At 41.7% G+C, this 11,898-nt stretch overlaps 1 protein-coding gene across 5 annotated transcripts in view; it reads right to left on the bottom strand.

Moving 5' to 3' along the window:
* Positions 1-11,898, bottom strand: part of NNT (nicotinamide nucleotide transhydrogenase) — a 119,745-nt gene that overhangs the window by 106,700 nt on the left and 1,147 nt on the right. For 2 of the 5 annotated variants that reach the window (XM_072756952.1, XM_072756957.1), the window contains exon 2: positions 1,493-1,610. The exons of 1 other annotated variant lie outside the window; for it this stretch is intronic. The gene's annotated coding sequence lies outside the window, so the exon portion shown is untranslated. Of the gene's footprint in view, positions 1-1,492; positions 1,611-11,208; positions 11,369-11,898 lie in introns of those variants that run through there. 2 more of the 5 variants (XM_072756953.1, XM_072756954.1) reach the window with 2 other exon arrangements.

Genomic DNA, 11,898 nt, shown 5'->3' on the forward strand with positions numbered 1-11,898 from the left:
CAAAGTTGTTCTACACCCCCTAGCCATTTTATATGTTTTTTTTCTTCAGTCTGGAATGCTCTCCTCGTTCTCCCTATTCTTTCCAGACTTGTGTCTCAGGCTTGTCTCTTATTTCTCTGAACTAGCACAGTGCTTGGCACAGAATAGATGCTAAATAACTGTTTTTGCAGGTTGTCATAAAGAGGAAAAAAAAACTAGTGTAAGAAGATGTGTCCCAGGGTCTGGCATATAATAGATCTTCAGAAGTGTGTCCAATTTAATTTTGGCAAAGATGCAAGAGCAATTCGGTGGAGGAAAAGCAGCCTTTTCGAGAAATGGTGTTGAAGTGACTGGACATCCTTAGGCAACAAACACTCCACCCAATCCTAAGTCTCACAGTTTACACAGTAATTATAAATCAGAATGGAATACAGTCTTAAAGTTAAAATTGTTACCAGCTAGACCCCAAGACTTGGCCTTTACTGCCCACTCACTCTACCCACTAACTTCTGTCTTGCATTTTCCCCTCAGCTCTTCTTTCAGGCTTTCCTCTAGATTCAGGCAAATGAAACCAGAAACCACCCCCCAGGTGATGGTAACTGCCCTAACACAATCTCCCTGTCGGCCAGTCCACCAAGATCATCTAAGCTAAACCTGACTCGCACGCACCTGTGCAGACGGACCAGGGTCCTGACCTAGGGAATGACCTATAATTACCTTCACCTCATTATAATACTAAAATCTCTGCCCAAGGAAGAGCCTCAGCCTCATTCACATAACATACAATGTATGTATAGTCATGTTTCCTTAAGGAGCATGTATTACCTAATGCCCTCCTCTACACAGGATAACAAGGCTTCTCTATGTAAATATTCATCTTAACCCTAAACAAAAGGAACTCATTCACCCTCTCACCTTTGGAATCCATTCCCTATGATCTCATTCGCTACAGATTGAAAGGTTTCTCTGCACAACAACTCAACCTGGCGCAATTTCTGACTCACCAAAGAGCAAACTCACTTTGGTTTTGTTACAAAACCATAAAACCTTTTTAAAAAATAAGAGAAAAATCTTCAGGATCTAGGGAATAGCTTGACACCAATTGCGTGATTTATAAAAGGAAAAATTGACAAATTGCATTTCATCAAAATGAGGAAACCTGCTAAAGACCAGGTTAAGAGAATAAAAAGACAAGCTACTAAATGGGAGAAAATACTTGCAAAACACTATCTACAAAGGGTGTATATGTAGAATATATAAAGAACTCTTAAAACTCAACAATTTTTTAAAATTCCAAATAGAAAGCGGGCAGGGGTTCCTGGCTCGCTCAGTTGGAGGAGGATGGAACTTTTTTTTTTTATTTTGGACAGAAAGCAAGAGAGAGAGTATTAAGGGGGGTGCAGAGAGAGACAAAAACTCCCCACTGAGCAGGGAGCCCAATATGGGACTCGATCCCAGATCCCAGATCCCAAGACCCCGGGGATCATGACCTGAGCCAAAGACAGACACTTACCTGACTCACCCAGGTGTCCAGGAGGATGCATCTCTTGATCTCAGGGTTATGAATCTGTCTGGCTTCATTAGACAGTCAACACATATTTGTTAAGAGGAAGAAAAGTGTAGTGAGGGCCCTATAAGAGTTGAAACATAAAGAAGATTCAGTTGACCCTTGAAAAATGTAGAGGTTAGGAGCACTGATCCTCTCCCATCCCCTATAATTGAAAATATAACTTTTGACTCCCCCAAAGCTTAACTAAGAGCCAACAGTTAGTTGATCAGAAACCTTACCAATAACATAAACAGTCAATTAACATGTTTTGTATACATATTGTATACTTTATTCTTACAATAAACTAGAGAAAAGGAAATGTTAAGAAAATAAGAGAAAATACATTTATAGTACCATATGATATTTATTGAAAAAATCTGCATATAAGTGGGCCTGTATAGTTCAAAGCCATGTTATTCAAAGATCAACTGTACTGGCTTTGACCTTGTGCCAATAAAAAGAGCAGTACGTAGACTGTGCCAGAGAGATAGGGAAATAGAACACATCAGGAGAGCAAAGGACCTCTTACTTGATATTTATACATTAAACATTGATGTTCCTAATTGTCTTTTGAATGCCCAATTTGGACTCTGAAAATAGCATTTCTAGTTATTACATTACCTTGTTGTTAGCCAGCAAGCACTTCAGTTCAATTAGATGAACTGTGCAATTAGTAGAATGTTGCCTATTGTAATGATTCACCTAGAACTTCCCCTAAAATTTTCAACTCAGATCTCATGTTCTGACCACCACTTTCTTTCTTTCCAACTCCCTCTTTCAGACTCTTGATTCCTTTTTCCTTCCAATCTATCATTTATCTTTCATTTTCAATCCTTTCTCTATCTAGCTTAAGCCATGAGCAGCCCCTCAGCCCCTTCTGACTTTACTCTTCTGCCTTAACTGCATAATGAAATTTCACTCCCACTAATAAGCTTCTCAAATCCTACATCAGGTTGTCAAGAGTTACTAGAGGAAAAAAAATCACAAAATTGTTCGGAGCGTTACCCCTGCAAATCCCCAGTCTTCAATCTCAGCTGGACTTTTTGCAGCACCCAGCAGTTCTGTGGACTGGCCCCATTCCTAAGCAGTTTCCTCTCCCAGAGCAGCATTTGCAACCATTGCCACTCTCCTCAAACTCCCTCTCTATATGTCTCCCACCCTCACAGTAAAGACATTTCCTCCCTTTTCACTGAGAACATGGAGATCATCTTAAGTTTCCAGCCACCCTCCCTCTCCTGCAATTTCTCTGCACCTGCTTCCATTTCTTAGAGAAATATTTTCCCCCCATCCAAAGTTTTTTCTGCTACTTATACTCTGAATTTGTGGCCTGCCTCCTCCTCTGGTCCTTTATTCCCTCAGTTTCCTTTTTTCCCCCTGATATTTTCCTTTTCCTCCTCATTGTCTTTAGCTAACAAATGCATCTTTCTCCCATCTTTAAAATAAAAAAAAAAAAAAACTATAGTGGCGACAAAGCATCTTTAACACACTTGTTTTACAAACTTCCCATATCTCTCCCATGTATTTTACTGTCAGGTTTAGAACTGTCAATATTTCCTAATACTGACAATTGCTTGTACCCAAATCACTCGCAAATCTATATTATTCCATTTGCAAATATCATGAGAATACCCATTTATTAATTTACAGTGAGAAGTATAACTCAGATAGGTTGCCTGCATCTCTGTGGCCGATTTATTCTGGAGATAAAGTGTAATATTGTTTCAGTCTGTGGACTCTGGACTTAACAGAACTGGGTTGCCCACTATTTATGTGATCTTAGGCAAGTTAATTAAGTTCTCCAAATCTCAGTGTTTTCATCTACCACATAAGTAATAGTACCTACCTCATGGGATTGTTTAGAAGATTAAATGAGGTAATTAAATGGGATAACCCATATAAAGTGTTTACTTAGAACACAGTATGTGCTAAATATTAGCTATTATTGTTGTTCTTTTCAAAAAGCAAATTTAGATAGATAATTGGAGGTCACTTGGTATAGGTGGATTTGGTTCCCAGAGGCAGTTGTTCAGCTGTTTAGTGGCCTCAGGAAGTAAGTACTTGCCAAGGTGAGTAGAGCGCTCAAGCTCAGAGAAGGTGCACTTTTACAGATTCTTCATAATCCTAAATTTTATTGGGCCTCTTTATAATATACAACACTTGTGGTCTCCCCCTTTCTTATATTCTGTTCTCCATTGCCTTCTCTCAGTTTTAGTCCTATGGAAACAGAATAAACAGATTCCTCTTATCCAACCCAGCCATTAAATTTATGCTTCTCTTTCCTCTTCTGCCTCTATCCGCTTTCCCGAAATCAACTCATTTCTCCTGTGGCTTTCAGCTATCAAATATCTAACTCTAGGCAATATCTCTCTGAACTCTAAGTCCATAATTTACGTGTCCCTTGAACAGTTCCACTTGGATGCTCCAGATGCCAAACGAAACGTCTGAAATGGAGCTAGTGAGAGTCCCCTCTTTCACTGAACCTGCTCCCCTCAGGTACACCTACTTTTGGAGACTGAAAGTATCAAGGTCAGAATCCTAGGAGTCATCCTGATTTCTGGCTTCTCAGTAAGCCTCACATACACTTGTCAGTTTCTTCAGAAACATTTCTTGAATTTAGCCCTTTTCTCCAACCTCACTATCACTACCTTAGTCACCATTATCATTTGCCTCTGGAATTTCTGCTATAACCATCACAGGTCTTCCTGCTTCTAAGTCTCAGACAACTTACAGCTACTAATCTCACACCCCTCCTTAGCCTCAGCACTAGAACAGTGTCTGGCACAAAGTAGACATGCAATAAACATTTACTGAATGAAGGTTTCTTGGGTGGCTCGGCCAGTTAAGCAACTGACTCTTGATCTCAGCTCAAGTCTCGATCTCAGGGTCACGAGTTCAAGCCCTGTGTTGGGCTCCACACTGAGTAAGGAGTCTACTTTAAAAAAATTTCTCTTTACTGAATGAATAAGTGAATAAACGAACCTCTGTCCTCATGGAATTATAGTTTAGCTAAGAGATCAACATTAAACAAGTAAGCATAGCAGATGTTGGAGAGATCCCAAACAGCATTCCTGGCTACCTCAGACTCAAAGAGGATTGAAGCCTTGATCCAGATGGGAGTCAAGTGCTGACTGGCTTGGACTACATTCCATAGCAGGCCCAAGAGACTAGGAGTAGAAGATAATTTACAAAAATGAGGCCCAAGAGAACAAACATGTCAGGTAATTCTTCTCTCTCTCTTAATGATGCCCCCACTAATTTATGATATATATGTTGCCATGATAATTTGGGCAGGGAGGAGTGAACTGAACTAGCCAGGAGTGTGTACAGAGTAATGGAATAAGATGGAACATCTTATTTATATGAGTTCAGCTTTAAAAGCCTTTAAAAAACCTTTAGAGATAATTTAGATTTACAAGCAGTTATAAAAACTAATATGGAGAGAGCCACACGGGTGATACATTGGTTAAGCATCTGACTCTTGGTTTCAGCTCAGGTCATGATCTCAGGATCTGAGATCAAGCCTCACATTGGGCTCCACATGGAGTCTGCCTAAGATTCACTCTCCCTCTCCCTCTGTTTCTGCCGCTTTCACTCACTCTCTCTCTCTTAAATAAATAAATAAATCTTTTTTTTTTTTAAAGAAAAATATGAAGAGCTCTTATTTATTCTTCACTCAGTTTCCCCCAATGGTAATATCTTACATAACTATGTATACCTGTAATACAATATCACATCCAGGAAATTGGCAGTGTGTTTAGCTTAGTTATATATGCACTCATTTGTGTATGTGTATACACACATACATGTATTAAGTTCTTTTTTTTTTAAGAGACACAGAGAGAGAGAGACAGAGACATAGGCAGAAGGAGAGGCAGGCTCCCAGTGGGGAGCCTGATGTGGAACCCCATCCTAGGACCTCGGGATCAAAACCTGAGCCAAAGGCAGATGCTCAACCACTGAGCCACCCAGGTGCCCCTACCTGTATTTAGTTCTATACAATTTTATCATATATGTAGATTCATGTGAGCACCACCACAGTCAAAAACAAAATAATTCCATTACAAAGATTCCTCATAGCACCCACCCTTTTAACAACCACACTACTTCCCTCTGAACCCCAGCTGCTCCGTAATCCCTGGCAACCACTAAGCTATTTTCCATCTTTATAATTTTGTCATGTCAAGGTTGGATAAACCGAATCACACAATAGCCTTTTGAGATTGGCTTTTTTTCCCACTCAGTAGAATTCTTATGAGAGCCATCAAAGTTGCTGTGTATCTCGGTAGTTGTCCTTTTTCTTGCTGAGTAGTATTCTATGCACCACAGTTTAACCATTCATCATTAAAGAACATGTAGGTTGTTTCCAGTTTGGGAACAGTAGAAATGAAGCTGTAATTAAAATTTGGGTACAGGGTTTTGCGTGAACATAAGTCTTCCATTTCTTTGGGATAAATGCTTAGTTTGAGCTGCTTTGACAAAATACGACAGACTGGGTGGATTAGAGAACAAATTTATTTCTCACACTTTGGGAGGCTGGGAAGTCTAAGATCAGGTGCCAGCATGATCAGGTGTTGGTAAGAGCCCTCTTCCTCAAAGAGTTAAAAATAGTTCTGCCCTACGACCCAGCAATTGCACTGCTGGGATTTACCCCAAAGATACAGATGCAATGAAATGCCGGGACACCTGCAACCTGAGGTTTCTAGCAGCAATGTCCACAATAGCCAAACTGTGGAAAGAGCCTCGGTGTCCATCAAAAGATGAATGAATAAAGAAGCTGTGGTCTATGTATACAATGGAATATCACTCAGCCATTAGAAATGACAAATACCCACCATTTGCTTCGACGTGGATGGAACTGGAGGGTATTATGCTGAGTGAAGTAAGTCAATCAGAGAAGGACAAACATTATATGGTCTCATTCATTTAGGGAATATAAATAATAGTGAAAGGGAATAGAGGGGAAGGGAGAAGAAATGGGTAGGAAATATCAGAAAGGGAGACAGAACATGGAAGACTCCTGACTCTGGGAAACCAACTAGGGGTGGTGGAAGGGGAGGAGGATGGGGAGTGGGGGTGACTGGTTGGCGGGCACTGAGGGGGGCACTTGACGGGATGAGCACTGGGTGTTATTCTGTATGTTGGCAAATTGAACACCAATAAAAAATAAATTTATTATTAAAAAAAAAAAAGAGCCCTCTTCCTTGTTTGCAGATGACCATCTTTTTGCTGTCCTCACATGGTGCAAAAAGAGAGGTCTCTGGTCTCTTTCTTTTCTTATAAGTATAAGAGGCCCATTATGGAGGCTCTATCCTCAAGACCTCATCTGAACCTAATTACCTCCAAATATCATAATGGGGATTACAGATTCCACACATGAATTTGGAGGAGACACAAACATTCATAGCATTCTGCCCTTCTTTAAAAATTCAGGCCCTTCTGACATGCAAGTTATATTCATTCCATCCATGGAGCCCCAAAAGTCTTAGCTCATTCCAGCACCACACCAAAAATCTAGTCCAAAATCTCATGTAAATATTATCTAGGGGCCCCCAGGTAACCCAGTTGGTTGAGTGTCCAACTCTTGATCTCCGCTCAGGTCTCGATCTCACGGTCACAAGTTTGAGCCTCACACTGGGCTCCACACCTGGGGGTGGAGCCTACTAAATAAATAAATAAATATCATTAAGTTAGATATGGATGAGATTCAAGGTACTATTCATTCCAAGGTCAGATTTCCATCAAGCTGTGAAGCTATGAAACCAGTTGTGTGCTTCCAAAATACAATGATGGGACAGGCATAGGACAGACATTCCCATTCCAAAAGGGAAATAGAAAAGGAGGGGTGACAGATCCTAAGCAAATCTGAAACCTACTAGCAAATTCCATGGTTTCTTTTTTTTTTTAATTTTTTATTTTTTTATTTATGATAGTCACACAGAGAGAGAGAGAGAGGCAGAGACACAGGCAGAGGGAGAAGCAGGCTCCATGCACCAGGAGCCCGATGTGGGATTCGTTCCCGGGTCTTCAGGATCGCGCCCTGGGCCAAAGACAGACGCTAAACCACTGCACCACCCAGGGATCCCCCATGGTTTCTTAATATTCAAAACCAATCCTCAGATTTGTCTCCCATGACTATGAAGGCTGAAAAGACCCATGATTTGCTGTTTGCAAGCTGGGGACCCAGGAAAGCTAGTGGTATAGTTCCAGTCCACATCTGAAGGCCTGAAAACAGGAACACAAATGGTTTAAGTTTCAGTCCTAGGCCAGAAGACCAATGTCCTAGCCCAAGCAATAAGATAGGATGATGTCATTCTCCCTTCCTTTTCCTTGTTGCTCTCTTTAGACCCTCACTGGATCAGAGGACGCTTTGGTCCATGGGATGCCCAGATATCTGGCCAAATATTATATCTGGGCATGTATGGGAGAGATTAGCATTCAGATCAGTAGACTGAGTAAATCAGATGGCTCTCCCAAAAATGCAATTTCTGGGTTGTATAGTCATATAGTTTTATTTTTTTATTATTATTTTTTTTTAGTCATATAGTTTTAAAGGAAACTACCAGAAACTAGTTTCTAGAATAATTATACCATTTTATATTCCCACCAGCAATGTATGAGTGACTCTCTTTCTAGTTTCTCTAGCATTTGGTGTTGTCACTATTTTCTACTTTAGCCATTGTGATAAATAGATAGTGAAATCTCATTTGGGTTTTAATTTTCATTTACCTGATAGCTAATTATGTTGAACATTTTTCCCCCATGGGCTTAAATGCCATCTGTACTTTCTCTTCAGTGAAATACCTGTTCATGTATTTTGCCCATTTCCTAACTGGATTATTCTTTCACAGCTGGAGTTTGAGAGTTCTTCACATATTCTAGATACAAGTCTTTTTTAAAAAAATATTTTATTTATTTATTTACTTATTTATTTGAGAGAGAGAGAATGCATAGGCAAGGTGGAGGGAAGGACTAGCAGGGGGAACAGCAGGCTCCCCACTGAGCAGAGAGTCTGGCAAGAAGCTCAATTGCAGAACCCTGAGACCATGACCTGAGCTGAAGGCAGACACCCAACCAACTGAGCCACCAGGTGCCCCTTGTGTCTGGTGTTGGGAGAGGTCAGTGTGAATGAAGTCTTTTGTCAGTATGTGGCTTACACATATTTTCCCCCCATATTTATGAAAACTTTCTTCTATTAGCTGGACTTGGAAGGCTGCACTTTCTACTTTCATATGGCCCAATGATGATCTTGAAGCCATTAAGTTATGGTAGGTTTATGAAAACCAATCTTCTTTTTTTTTTTTTAAAAAAAAAAAATTCATCTCTTAATTTAAATCTTTCAAAAAGTAAAAAATAAAACCAGTCTTCTTTTTTTTTTAATATTCATCTCTTAATTTAAATCTTTCAAAAAGTGTAAGAGAAAACCAGTCTTTTTTTAATCATCACTATTCTGGTGACCCAATAAAAAGCTGTATTGCAGGTGATTCCTATCACTGTTAAAAGCCTATTAGGTACCAAGTACTCAGCTAAGATCTAAGGCTGTTGAAATGAAAAAGGGCCCTGTGGGTGGAGTACATGACTGGATCAGTTGGTAGAGCATTCAACTCTTGATCATGGGGATGTAAGTTCAAGACCCACAATGGATGTACAGCTTACTTTAAAAAAAGGTGTCCTCTGACTTCAGAAATAGCTTAACGAAGAGGATAAAGGATAGAGCAAATATTAACAATCCAGCATACTAAATGCCAAGACACAGTTTTTCCAAGATATAACTATCATAAGGGAGGCATCGAAGATTAGACAGCTTGGAGAAGTCTTCCTGGAAAACATCTTTCAAACCCAGTTTAAGGAAACAAATCCTTTCCATGGTTTACAGCAAGTCCTTTTTGCATATTGTAAGACATTTTCCAATGACCCAAGTTTATCCCTACCCTCATAAATCAATAAGAAATGTGTAAATGTAGAGAAACAGCTTTTTGGATAGTTCTTTCCAGAGTCCTATATGGTACTCATGTTGGTGTGTGACTGACCTTCTGGCATTTTTAAAGTAATCTCTGTCCCCAATGTGGGGCTTGAATTTACATCCCCAAGATCAAGAGTTGCACGCTCTACTGAGGCGCCTAGGTGGCTCAAGCCTGCCTAAGATTTTTTCTCTCCCTCTCCTCCTCTCTGCCTTTCTCTCTCTCTCTCCCTCTCCATATATATACATATATATGTATATACACAGATTTTATATATGTATAAAAGGAGTTGCATGTTCTACTGAGCCAGACAGGTGCCCCTGGCATCTTGGCATTTTGCAATACCTACACACCTGCCACTTAGCCCTATAACAGTCCCCAGATGGATATGGGCCTTGCAATATCTTGGCCCTCTTCTGTAAAAATGGGGCTAACTGGAATGCCTATCTCCTAGGATGTGAGGATTAAATAAAAAGATAAAAGTAGAGCTCTTGAAACAGTGGCTGGCACATACTACATATTATAGTGTTGTTATAACAAAGCTAATTCCATTCATATTATCTCTCAAGGCCACCTTCCACATCTGATAAGAATAGGGCCTAAAGTTACGTAACAGTAAATTGGGAGAAGGCAAAGGATAATATCTCAATTAACCACCTTATCTAACAAAAGGAAGCTATAAAGATACCCTGATGTCACCATAGATGCAGAGTAGATTTATTCTCAAATAAGAATGTCTCAGGCATAAAAACAAAGTGCTAGCCATCATAAAAGTTCTAAGGAGAACAAAAGGGAGATGAATGCAAACAAAAGCCTGGGACAGTGTTAGGGTGTCTACTTCAGTGGAACATCAGGATAACTCACTCTCCTGGAGAAGAAGTGACTGACCACTACATAAAAGAATGGGATTTTATCCTCATCCAGTTTTTACAATGTAATCTTGTCTTTGTAACATATGGCTCAGTGCTACAACATATAATTTGAAAGATGAGGAAAATGAGGCTCAGAGAAGCTAAATCCCTAGCTTACCCAGGATCACAAAGGCATTATGGGTCAAGGCCAGGATCTAAACCAAACTCTGGCTCACTTTGAACCCGACATTCTTTCTCTACACCAAGGAACCACACTTTCTGTTGGCTTCCCGCCCTGATTTCATTCTTTTTGTCAGTAATCAACAGCGCTAATCATTTATTTATGATTGCCCTCAGTAAAGCCGCTTTTCTCACTCATCTAGGTAGAGACGTTAATGTTTATTGGGACAAAGAAAATGGTTAACAAGAGTTTTGATCCTAATTGGAATGATTCTCAAGAGGAGACTGGAAAACATGAAGCCAGGGTCAAAGGGTCACGATCGAAGTTTATGAGGATGTTTCAATATAACCGTAAATATAGTGATTCTTTCCATTACTTATCTTCATCCTTCATTTGGCTTTATCACCTTCAGTCCTGACCAAAAAAAAAACAAAAACAAAAAACAAACACAGTAATTTACCTGTAACATCTAGAACTTTGTTGCCCAATGCGGTGGCCACTAGCCAAGCACGTGTACCTGAGCACTCGAAATGTGCCTAACTCCGAGACATGCTCAAAGCGTGAAACACACGGTGGATTTTGATTAGTACCCAAAAAGGGGAGGACATCTCATTAATATTTCCGTATTAGTTATATGTTGAAATGACACCGTTGGGGGTAAGTAAAATAGATCATTAAAAAGAATCTCACCTGTTTCTTTTTTAACTCGTTAATGTGGCTTCTAGAAGATCTGTAATTACGTAAGTAGCTTGCATTTGGGCTCGCACTGTGTTTTTTTATTGGACAGGACTAGTAGACGACGAAAAAGAGGGGGAATTTCATCGAGAGGCAGTGCATTTTCCGGGCACTTCTGGACGGGAAGAGAAAAGGGAGAAGACTGGAGCCCGGGCACCGGTAGGTAGGACCTCTCCGGGCGGAAAATACCTGCTGCGAGCTGCGAGCTGCGGGCCCGGGCCCGGGCGCGGGGGCGGGGGCGGGGGCGGGGGCGCACCGGGGCCTGCGCCCCTCCTTCCCCGGCCGCGGCCCACGAGGCAGCTGGCGGAGCCTGCCCCGAGCCCGCCCAGGCCGCGGCCGGCGCCGGGTCACCGAGCACACCTGCGCGCCCACGGAGGTGCGCGTCCGCGAACCCCGGCGCTGCCTCCACGCCCCCTCCCCCCGTATTTTTATTTTCCGGGCCCCAACCGTCGGCCCCGTACTCGTCTCCTGAGAGCCAGCGCGCTGGGCGGGCCCGGCCGGGGTAAGGCCCCCTCGGCCCCGCGCGGCCCCCGCGAAGGCCAGCGCCGGCGGCCGCCCCGCACCACGTTCGCCGGGCGGGCCTGCTGGGCCGCGGCGGGCGCGCCCGGGGCCTCCGGGCCGCGGGGGGCCGCTGTGACCCGCCGC

Source organism: Vulpes vulpes, chromosome 4, assembly GCF_048418805.1.
Source record: "Vulpes vulpes isolate BD-2025 chromosome 4, VulVul3, whole genome shotgun sequence".
NCBI lineage: Eukaryota > Metazoa > Chordata > Mammalia > Carnivora > Canidae > Vulpes > Vulpes vulpes.